Source organism: Saccopteryx bilineata, chromosome 2 (genome assembly GCF_036850765.1).
Source record: "Saccopteryx bilineata isolate mSacBil1 chromosome 2, mSacBil1_pri_phased_curated, whole genome shotgun sequence".
NCBI lineage: Eukaryota > Metazoa > Chordata > Mammalia > Chiroptera > Emballonuridae > Saccopteryx > Saccopteryx bilineata.
In genome coordinates this window covers 191,375,755-191,388,330 of record NC_089491.1, presented here as the reverse complement: position 1 = coordinate 191,388,330, position 12,576 = coordinate 191,375,755, and the positions used below count along the sequence as shown (strand labels likewise).

At 37.3% G+C, this 12,576-nt stretch overlaps 1 protein-coding gene across 7 annotated transcripts in view; it reads right to left on the bottom strand.

Annotated features, from left to right (window-relative positions):
- WASF3 (WASP family member 3) overlaps positions 1 to 12,576 on the bottom strand; it is a 168,190-nt gene that overhangs the window by 130,924 nt on the left and 24,690 nt on the right. The window contains exon 1 of one of the 7 annotated variants that reach the window (XM_066258982.1): positions 11,904 to 11,928. The exons of the other annotated variants lie outside the window; for them this stretch is intronic. The gene's annotated coding sequence lies outside the window, so the exon portion shown is untranslated. Of the gene's footprint in view, positions 1 to 11,903; positions 11,929 to 12,576 lie in introns of those variants that run through there. 7 annotated transcript variants of the gene reach the window in all.

Below are 12,576 nucleotides of genomic sequence, written 5' to 3'. Positions count from 1 at the left end.
AGGCAGTCAGACTCCCGCATGCGCCCAACCGGGATCCACCTGGCATGCCCACCAAGGGGAGATGCTCTGCCCATCTGGGGCGATGCTCTGTCGCGACCAGAGCCACTCTAGCACCTGGGGCAGAGGCCAACGAGCCATCCCCAGCGCCCGGGCCATCTTTTTGCTCCAATGGAGCCTCGGCTACGGGAGGGGAAGAGAGAGACAGAGAGGAAGGAGAGGGGGAGGGGTGGAGAAGCAGATGGGCGCCTCTCCTGTGTGCCCTGACCAGGAATCAAACCGGGACTTCCGCACGCCAGGCCAACGCTCTACCACTGAGCCAACCGGCCAGGGCCCAGATGCAAAAATTCTTAACAAAATATTTAACAAAACAAATCTAAAAACATAAGAAGAATTATATACCATGAACATGAACAAATGGCATTTATCTCAGGAATGTCAAGTTGGTTTAAGCTTCAAAAACCCATCAATATTAACAAAGGACAAAAGGACAAACCACATGATCATCTCAACAGATGAAAAAAAAGTATTTTACAAAATCCAACATTCATTTGTGATTAAAACTCTCAACAAACTAAGAACTGAAGGAAACTTCCTCAACCTGATAAAGGGCATCTATGAAAAGATTACCACTAACATCATACTTAATGGTGAAGGACTGAATGCTTTCCCCTTAAAATCAGGAACAAGGCAAGAATAGAAGTAAAATCATTACTTCTATTCAATATTGTAATAGAGGTTTTACCCAGTGAGGAGAGGCAAAAAAAGAGAGAGGGAAGGAGACCATGCAGATTGGAAAGGAAGTAAAACTGTCTTACTAGTCAATTTCATGACTCGCCCATGCCATTATCCTATGTGTAGAAAATCCCAAGGAGTCCACATTAAAACTACAAGAACTAAAAGACGAATTCAGTAAGTCACATGATACAAATCAGTTTTAAAAAAATCACATGATAAAAATCAATTTACAAAAATCAAACAAAGTGACCACAAAGAGGAAGCACGAGGGAGCTCCTTTGTGGTGATGGAAGTTCTGTAACTTCATGTAGTGGTGTCGTTACATTAACCTACATAAGCGGTTAAGTTGCAGAAAACAGTCAAATGAGTGAATGTAAAAACTAGTGAAATCTGAAAAAGGTTCTACAGATTGTACTAATGTCAATTTTCTGGTTTTAACAGTATATTATATTTTGCGTGACTGGTGGTGGTGCAATGGATAGAGCGTCAACCTCGAACACTGATGTCCCTAAGTTCATAACCCCAAGATCGTTAGTTTGAGTGATGGCTCAATCGGCTTGAGCACAAGCTCACAAGTTTGAGCACAGGGTAGTCGGCTTGCACACAGGATCATCAACATTAACCCAAGGTCACTGGTTTGAGCAAGGGGTCACTGGCTTGGCTTGAGCCACCTGGTCAAAGTACATATGAGAAGCAATCAGTAAAAAACTAAAGTGATGCAACTACGATTTGATTCTTCTCATCTCTCTCCCTCTCTTTCTCCTTTCCTGTCTCTCTTAAAAAAAATATCGTATACTATATTTATGCAAAGTTGGTTCCATTTGGGGAATCTGGGTGAAAAGCATAAGAATATATAAGAGTATATATGACCACTCTGTACTACTTCTGCAACTTCCTGAGTCTCCAATTGTTTTAACACAAAAAGTTATTTTAAAAAAGAAACTATTGTTTTTCAACATTAAAGCAATAACGAAAAATGAAATTAAGAGTCCCCAGGTGATTATTTTGTACAAACTGGGGAACCAATGAGTTACAAGATTTTAAGACAGTAAGATAGAAGGTAAATAAGCATATGATATATCGTCACTTCCAACTACATATCAGTACAATTCTCAGACTTACCTATAAGTTAAAAATCACCTAGAGATCACTTTAAAATTTCAAAGCCTAGCCTGACCTGTGGTGGCGCAGTGGATAAAGCATCAACTTGGAACAATGAGGTCATGGGTTCAAAACCCCAGGCTCATCCTATCAAGGAACATATAAAAAGCAACTACCATGAGTTGATGCTTCCCGCTCCTCCCCCACTAACCTTTTCTCTCTCTCTCCTCTCTCTAAATCAATAAATAAAATCTTGAAAAAATTTTTTTCAAGCCTGACCAGGTGGTGGAGCAGTGGATAGAGCGTCAGACTGGGATGCAGAGGACCCAGGTTCGAGATCCCCGAGATCGCCAGCTTGAGTGTGGGCTCATCTGGTTTGAGCAAAAAAAAAAAGCCAACCAGCTTGAACCTAAGGTCCCTGGCTCCAGCAAGGGGTTACTCAGTCTGCTGAAGGCCCGCGGTCAAGGCACATATGAGAAAGCAATCAATGAACAACTAAGGTGTTGCAATGCGCAATGAAAAAAAAAAAAAACTAATGATTGATGCTTCTCATCTCTCTCCATTCCTGTCTGTCTGTCCCTGTCTATCCCTATCTCTGACTCACTCTCTGTCTCTGTAAAAAATAAATAAATAAATAAATAAATTAAAAAAAAAAATTTTTTTTCAAAGTGTACACAACACCCCAAACTATTAAATCACAATTTCTAGGACTAGGACACAGGTACCAGTGTTTTAAAAACTCTTCAGGTGAAGCAATAATTCTCAAATTTTTGTTCAGGACCTATATAATTTAATATCACAAAGAGCTATACTGTTCATGAGTTATATTTATGAATATAACCTTACTATAAATAGAGACAGAAATGTTTTAATACTTATTAAATTATTTAAAAAGACAAAATAAACTCGTGTTAACAAATATATTTTAAAGAAAAATAACTCTCAAAACAAAAATAATTATTGGCACTATTATATTTTTGCAAGTTTCTTTACTGTATAGCTTAAGACAGCGGGATTTTCATATCTGCTTTCTGAATTCAATCTGCTGTGATTGTGTTGTTTTGGTTACAGTATATGAAGACAATATAGTCTCACACAGATACCTAGTAAGAAAAAGGAATGTCTTTTCATGTTGCTCCGTCATGTGGCCTCTGAAAAATAACACTGTATGCTGCTCCAAGAGAAATAAGGATAAAAGGGGATATAATGTCTAGTGTAATTATGAAAATAAGTATGACTTCCCTGATCCCTGAAAACATGCTGAAGACCTGCAGGAGTCCCCACACCACACTTAAGAGAACTGTGGGTATAAATTACAGAAGGAAGAAAGATTAATGAGGTCTGAAGTTGTCAAAGGCTTTACAGAGCAGTAGGACTTCTGCAGAAGGCTGGACAAGTACAGAATTGGTAGGAAGAGAGGGTCTGAAAAAGACTGCTCAGAAACCAAGTTGATTTTCACTGAGAAAATTAACATTTAAAAATGAATCACAGAGAAATGGCACCATGAAGAGCACGACTGACAAATCTCCCCAAAATTTCAACAAGTTCATCACCCAGAGACAGAAAAATCTATCCTTGGAGCATATGGAAGTTCCACACACTGAAGGCGAAGGAAGGATCGAGCGAAAAACTGACTAAATATATAATCAACCCTGAAGGAAATAAGTCGGACAAAGAAACACCCTGCCTTCCTCACTAACCTGAGCAAAGGCTGCTTTCACTTGGAACTGAGAGTCGGGAGGGGGGGAGCTAAGGGTGTGGAGGAAGCTAGGCTGCCGTATGGACGTTCATTCAAGCCAAAGAAAGAGTGTACCTGTGGTGAATCGACCCAAGCAAGCAACCGCCGGCGCGCCACGAGCAACCCAACCGCCTGCGCGCCATAAGCAACCCAACCCCCCGTGCCGCGCCACGAGCAGCGAGGGGAGTGCCCCAAAGCGAACTTCCCTATGCCAGAGCTTCTCTGGGCAGGCGGGGAGCCTCACCCAGCCATTCAAGCTAACAATCAAGTGTCGGGGGAGGGGCGTGCGGGCAGCTTGCAGTGCTTTCTGGAGCAGATCTGCGGATCCAATCGCTGAAATTAGCTTAACCCACAGTCTGTTCACCTTCCAACTGACCTATGCGGCTCTAATTGACAAGATCTCTCTCAGTTCAGTGATCCAAGACAAGAGGCGTGATATTTTTTAGTGCCTCTTGCTAAAGGGGTGGGGGCAACTTCTGATTGACAGAGCTTTCATACTCAGTAATAAACGCTAAAAAGAGGGACTTGGCAGATGTTAAGACCTCCTGTTCTGCAGGCAGCGACTAGGGCACCTTCTTCCCAGCCAAAACAGGTTACAAAGTGCAGAAAGCCTAGGGAGAGTGCTCCCACAGAGTGCTAGGTGAGCTGAACAGGCCTGGAGGCTCATAGAAAGTCACCTTAGAGCAGTTCGCGCCTAGCCCCGCCTGATTACCCTGGCGGCTCTGACTGACAAAGCCTTACCCAGAGCCCTGCAGTGAGTGGGGTTAGAGTGGGGATCTGCCAGCTCTCTGAGCCTCTTACTCCCCAGGCAGAGGCAGCAGCAGCCTCATAGCTGGATTACCAGGCTGCTAATTCAGGAAGGGGAGACTAGGAGAGAGACTCAGGGAAAACAGACTCTCTCATTGTCGGAGCCTGCAAATGCTAACAAGCCTTGACTACCAATGAGACTGAAGCCAAATATATGACATTGCCGTAGAGTCTCATCAACTGCAAATCCCTACCTACGCATGCCACAGGGGCAGAGCCTGGGGTACAGAGTCACCGACCAGGAAGAGGGAGAGGAAAGAAAAAGGAAGAAGTTAACCTCTCAACATCAAGAAACATCCACAGACTTTATAATTTGTTCCACTATTTTTTTGTTTCTTTCATCTCATTGCCTTTATTATTATTATTTCTATTTCCTCCACCTAGGTCCTTTTATTCTCTGCCCGTCTTATTCTTTCCTTTCCTTAAACTACACTACCCATAAATATTACATTTTATTTCTTTTCTTCTTCCTTACTCTCCATGAAGGTTATACTCCAAAACCCTTAACCCTTTTTTTTCTTTTTTTTCCTTTCCTTTTCCCCTTTTTCTTATTTCTCCCTTTCTATTACTTTCTTCTTTTCTCCTTTTACTTTTCCTCTCATTTAATCCTCAATCACAAACGAGTTATTTAATTTGGGACTCAAGGTGTTTTTTTTTTTGTGGCATTTCGGTGCTTTTTACTTCGCTTTTTAACTCATTAGCATTCCTCCCAACCCAGGATCTCTCAATTCTATTTAATCTTTGCTCCACTTCATACAATAGTTATTTTTTTCCATTTTTTCCTGTTTCCTTCTTATCCCTCTATTATATCTCTTAGTCAACCATCACTTACAAGCAAATCATTTTATACTTGACCCAAACTTTTTCCTTTTTTTCCACTTTGTAGGTTCCTACTTCCTTTTTTGCCCCTTGAACACTTCGCCCCAACTCAGGCCCTCCGTTATAGGCAGTTTTTGTTACATTTAGCATAATATAATTCACAGTTCATCACATATTTTCCTAAAGAGGAGAGGAGAGGAGAGGAGGGAAAGAGAAAAAATAAAAGGGGGGGGGAATAATAAATTATTATTGGGTTTTGTTGTGGGATTTTTTTCCAAATTTTTTTTCCTTTTATTTTTTTGTTTTACTTTTCATTCTTTATTAATTTTCATTAGTACTATCAACAAGACCACCCTCAGATGCCATTAAGAAAAAGGAAATCGAATATCATAGATACAAAAGATAGAGAAGTAACACAGATAGATGTGGAAAAATCTATGGAGAAAAAATTTAATATATTGGAAACCTTGGAACTAAATGACAGAGAATTTAAAATAGAAATCCTAAAAATACTCAGAGATAAACAAGAAAAAACAGAAAGGCAATTTAGGGAGTTCAGAAAACAACTCAACGAACACAAAGAATATATTACCAGGAAATTGAACCATAAAAACAAATCAAACAGAGATGAAAAACTCAATTCATGAACTGAAAAACGAGGTAACAAGCTTAGCTAATAAAACAGGCCAAATAGAAGGTAGGATTAGTTACATAGAAGACAAGCAACTTCAGGTACAACAGAGAGAAGAAGAGAGAGAATCAAAAATTTTAAAAAATGAGATAGCCCTACAGGAATTGTCTGAGTCCATCAAAAAGAATAACATAAGAATAATAGGTATATCAGAGAGAGAAGAGAGAGAAAATGGAATGGAGAATATATTCAAACAAATAATAGACAAGAACTTCCTAGGCCTGTGGAAAGAACTAAAGACTCAAATTCAAGAAGCAAACAGAACACCGAGTTTTCTTAACCCCAACAAACCTACATAAGGCACATCATAATGAAAATGGCACAAACCAAGGACAAAGAAAAAGTTCTCAAGGCAGCCAGGGAAAAGAAGAATACAACATATAAAGGAAGACCGATTAGATTATCATCAGATTTCTCAGCAGAAACTCTACAAGCTAGAAGAGTGGACCCCAATATTTAAAGCCCTGAAAGAGAGGAACTTTCAGCCAAGAATACTATACCCATCAAAACTATCTTTCAAGTACAAAGGAGAAATAAAAACATTCACAAATACAGAAAAGATGAGGGAATTTATCATCAGAAAACCCCCACTCCAGGAAATACTAAAGGGGGTTTTCCAACCAGATTCAAAGAACAAAACAAAACAAAACCACAAGTAAAAGCTCCACCAAGAACACAATAAAACCAAATTTAAACTGTGACAACAAAAGCAAAAAAAAAGGGGGTGGGCAGAGGACGGAGATTAACAGTAGCAAAGTACGATGAAGTGCAGAAACACTCATAAGATAGGGTACCACAATGAATATGGTAGGTACCCTTTTCATTACTTAATGGTAACCACTCTTGGAAAAACCTCCACAGAAGCACATGACTTAAAAAAGGTAGCAACACAGGAAAGAAGTGTGGAATACAAACAAAAACAAATGATAGAAAACAGAAGAGAAGAATCAAACAAGATACAAAAGTAACAGAAAGCAATTTATAAAATGGCAATAGGGAACCCACAAGTGTCAATAATTACACTAAATGTAAATGGATTAAACTCACCAATAAAAAGACAGAGTAGCAGAATGGATTAAAAAAGAAAATCCAACTGTATGCTGCCTACAAGAAACACATCTAAGCAACACGGATAAAAACAAATTCAACGTGAAAGGCTGGAAAAAAATACTCCAAGCAAATGACATCCAAAAAAAAGCAGGTATAGCAATACTCATATCTAATAATGCTGACTACAAGACACAAAAAGTACTCAGAGACAAAAATGGTCATTTCATAATGATTAAGGGGACACTGAATCAAGAAGACATAACAATCCTTAATATATATGCAGCAAACCAAGGAGCACCAAAATACATAAGACAGCTACTTATTGACCTAAAAACAAAAACTGACAAAAATACAATCATACTTGGAGACCTCAACACACCGCTGACGGCTCTAAATCCGTCATCCAAACAGAGAATCAATAAAGATATATTGATCTTAAACAAAACACTAGAGCACCTGGATATGATAAACATCTATAGGACACTTCATCCCAAAGTGACAGAGTATACATTTTTCTCTAGTGTACATGGAACATTCTCAAGAATCGACCATATCTTGGGCCACAAAAGAAAATCAGCAAATTCAGAAAAGTTGAAATTGTACCAAGCATATTTTCTGATCATGAAGCCTTGAAACTAGAATTCAACTGCAAGAAAGAGAAAAAAAACCCCACAAAAATGTGGAAACTAAACAACATACTTTTAAAAATGAATGGGTCAAAGAAGAAATAAGCGCAGAGATCAAAGGATATATACAGACAAATGAAAATGACAATACAACATATCAGAATCTCTGGGATGCAGCAAAAGCAGTGATAAGAGGGAAGTTCATATCACTTGAGGCATATATGAACAAACAAGAGAAAGCCCAAGTGAACCACTTAACTTCACACCTTAAGGAACTAGAAAAAGAAGAACAAAGACAACCCAAAACCAGCCGAAGAAAGGAGATAATAAAAATCAGAGCAGAAATAAATGAAATAGAGAACAGAAAAACTATATAAAACATTAATAAAACAAGGAGCTGGTTCTTTGAAAAGATCAACAAAATTGACAAACCCTTGGCAAGACTCACCAAGAAAAAAAAGAGAAAGGACTCATATAAATAAAATCCAAAATGAAAGAGGAGAAATCACCACAGACATCATAGATATACAAAGAATTATTGTAGAATACTACGAAAACCTATATGCCACCAAATTCAACAATCTAGAAGAAATGGATAAACTCCTAGAACAATACAACCTTCCTAGACTGAGTCATGAAGAAGCAAAAAGCCTAAACAGACCAATTAGCAGGGAGGAAATAGAAAAAACTATTAAAAACCTCCCAAAAAATAAAAGTTCAGGCCCAGTTATAAGACGGTTATACTAGTGAATTCTATCAAACATTCAAAGAACACTTGGTTCCTATTCTACTCAGTCTTCCAAAAAATTGAAGAAGAAGCAATACTTCCAAACACATTTTATGAGGCCAACCCTCATACCGAAACCTGGCAAGGACGGCACAAAAAAAGAAAACTACAGACCAATATCTCTAATGAATACAGATGCTAAAATACTAAACAAAATACTGGCAAATCAAATACAACAACATATTAAAAAAATAATACATCATGATCAAGTGGGATTCATCCCAGAATCTCAAGGATGGTTCAACATACGTAATACACCATATCAACAAAACAAAGAACAAAAATCACATGAACTTATCAGTAGATGCAGAAAAGGCATTCGATAAAATACAACACAACTTTATGTTTAAGACACTCAACAAAATGGGTATAGAAGGAAAATATCTCAACATGATAAAGGCCATATATGATAAACCATCAGCCAACATCATATAAAATGACATAAAACTGAGGACTTTCATCTTAAATCAGGAATAAGACAGGGTTGTCCACTCTCTCCACTCTTATTTAATGTGGTGCTAGAAGTTCTGGCCAGAGCAATCAGACAAGAGAAAGAAATAAAAGGCATCCATATTGGAAAAGAAGAAGTAAAGGTATCACATTTTGCAGATATATGATTCTATACATCAAAAACCCCAAAGACTCCACAAAAAGATTACTAGAAAATACACCAATGTCTACGGCCATACCACCCTGAACGCACCAGATCTCGTCTGATCTCGGAAGCTAAGCAGGGTCGGGTCTGGTTAGTACTTGGATGGAGAAAATACACCAATACAGTAAGGTCCCAGGATACAAAATTAACATACCTTTCTATATGCCAACAATGAAATATTAGAAAACAAACTCGAAAAATAATCCCCTTCAAGATTGCAACAAAAAAAAATAAAATGCCTAGGAATAAACATAACAAAGAATGTAAAGGACCTATATAACGAAAACTACAAAGCATTGTTAAGAAAAATCAAAAAAGATACAATGAGATGGAAAAATATTCCTTGTTCTTGGATAGGAAGAATAAATATCATCAAAATGGCCATATTACCCAAAGCAATTTATAAATTTAATGCAATTTCCATCAAAATTCCAATGACATTTTTTAAAGAAATGGAACAAAAAATCATCAGATTTATATGGAACTATAAAAAAACCCGAATAGCCAAAGCAATCCTAAGGAAAAAGAATGAAGCTGGGGGCATTACAATACCTGACTTCAAACTATATTATAGAGCCACGACAATCATACAGCATGGTATTGGCAGAAAAACAGACACTCAGACCAATGGAACAGAATAGAAAGTCCAGAAATAAAACCACATATATATGGTCAAATAATTTTCAATAAATGGGCCAACAACACATAATGGAGAAAAGAAAGCCTCTTCAACAAATGGTGCTGGGAAAACTGGAAGGCCACATGCAAAAGAATGAAACTCGACTACAGCTTGTCCCCTTGTACTAAAATTAATTCAGAATGGATCAAAGACCTAAATATAAGACCTGAAACAATAAAGTACATAGAAGAACACATAGGTACTAAACTCATGGACCTGGATTTTAAAGAGCATTTTATGAATTTGACTCCAAAGGCAAGAGAAGTGAAGGCAAAGATAAATGAATGGGACTACATCAGACTAAGAAGTTTTTGCTCAGCAAGAGAAACTGATAACAAAATAAACAGACAGCCAACTAAATGGGAAATGATATTTTCAAACAACAGCTCAGATAAGGGCCTAATATCCAAAATTTACAAAGAACTCATAAAACTCAACAACAAACAAACAAACAAACAATCCAATAAAAAAATGGCAAGAGGACATGAACAGACACTTCTCCCAGGAAGAAATACAAATGGCCAACAGATATATGAAAAGATGCTCATCTTCATTAGTTATTAGAGAAATACAAATCAAAACTACAATGAGATACCACCTCACACCTGTTAGATTAGCTATTATCAACAAGACAGGTAATAGCAAATGTTGGAGAGGCTGTGGAGAAAAAGGAACCCTCATTCACTGTTGTTGGGACTATAAAGTAGTACAACCATTATGGAACAAAGTATGGTGGTACCTCAAAAAACTGAAACTAGAACTACCTTATGACCCAGAAATCCCTCTACTGGGTATATATCCCAAAAACTCAGAAAAATTGATATGTAAAGACACATGTAGCCCCATGTTCATTGCAGCATTGTTCACAGTGGCCAAGACATGGAAACAACCAAAAAACCCTTCAATAGAAGACTGGATAAAGAAGATGTGGCACATATACACTATGGAATACTACTCAGCCATAAGAAATGATGACATCGGATCATTTACAACAAAATGGTGGGATCTTGATAACATTATATGAAGTGAAATAAGTAAATCAGAAAAACCAAGAACTACATGATTCCATACATTGGTGGGACATAAAAACGAGACTAAGAGCCATGGACAAGAGTGTGGTGGTTACCGGGGGTGGGGAGGAGGGGAGGCAAGAGAGGGAAGGAGGGAAAGGGGAAGGGGGAGGGGGAGGGGCACAAAGAAAACTAGATAGAGGGTGACGGAGGACAATCTGACTTTGGGTGATGGGTATGCAACATAATTGAATGACAAGATAACCTGGACATGTTTTCTTTGAATATATGTACCCTGATTTATTGATGTTACCCCATTAACATTAATAAAAATTTATTTATAAAAAAATAAAAACAAGCAAAACTGTGGCTTTGTTATATTAACAAAAAAAAATCAAATAAAAACTAAACATTAGCTAAAAAGAAGAGTTATATCCAAACATTAGTATAGTATAAATGTAATGTATAAATCTAGCTGTTTAATTCCAGATTGCCATGGTAAAAAATGGGATTTTTAAAAAATTACATAAAATACATTTATAGTAGATTCAAATGCCTTCTTCCTTTACTTTTTGTCTTTTAAATTTTAAAACTTTTTCTTGGAGGTATTACATATATACAGAAAATGTCACAGTCCAGTAATGTATAGCTTGAAGAATTATCAAAAAGTAGACAAACAGTTAACCGCCTTCAAGATAAGGAAATAGGGTATTACCATACCCCCAGAAATGCCTCTTGGTTATAAATCCCTTCTTCTTCCCCAAAGATAGTCACTTTCCTCACCCCTAAATATCCCTTTTTACTGAAATGAAATCATACAGTATGGACTCTATAATGTCTAGCATCTTTTGATCAACACTAACTTTGTGACATCATTACTGTTACTGCATATAGCTGAAGTTTTTTCTTTTCTATTTCTATCACTGAATAGTGTATGAATATAGTACAATTTACTTAATCATTCTACTGATGATGAATATTTGGGTTTCCAAAAGGGACAAAGAATGTTGCTATGAACAAACTGTAAATATCTTGATACAGTAATGCATGCCATTTCTGTGGAGTGTATACCTAGAAGAAAGATTCTGATTCCCATTACATGGGTATCCTCAACTTTAGTCAATAACACCCAACAGTCCTTCAACATGTTTCTACCAAGTTACACTCCCACCAGCCAGATACCGTATGAGTTTCCGGAGCCCTACCTTCTTCAAACTAGAGAATGGCAATCTCTTCCATTTGAGCCAATCTGGTAACTTGGTGGTTATATCTTATTACTATTTCAAATTGCACTTTCCTGGCTATAAATAGTTTAAGCTTCTTTTTATTTGTTCATGGACCATTTGCATACTCTCTTTAAAGTGTTAGTGTAAGTAACTCTCTTACCCATTTTTCTATTGGATTATCTGGTTTTATATTGATTTTCAGCTAGATCCTTAATCTTTCTAGGTGGGAGACATGTTAGTTTACATGTGATTCAAATACTCTTTTCTAGTCTAGGTATTACTTTTCTACTTTTAATGGCATGTTTTAATAAACAAATGTTCTTAAAACTAATTTAGTTCAATTTATTATCTATTCATTTATGGTCAGGGCTCTCCTCCCCATTCTCTTATGCCACAAAATTATTTTTTTAATTTTTATTTTTTTATTTTATTATCGTTTTATCTTTCACCTTTAGATCTAAAGTCAATCTGGAATTGATTTGCATGTATGGTATAAGTTAGAGGTTAAATGTCATTTACGGATATCCATTTCAGGGACTGCACACTAAATATCAAAAAAACTGTTCTAGATCAGGCTTGTTCAGGGTGGTATGGCTGACTATACACGCTGGGGGCAGCTTTGTAAGGTATATGACTGTCCAACCACTATGCT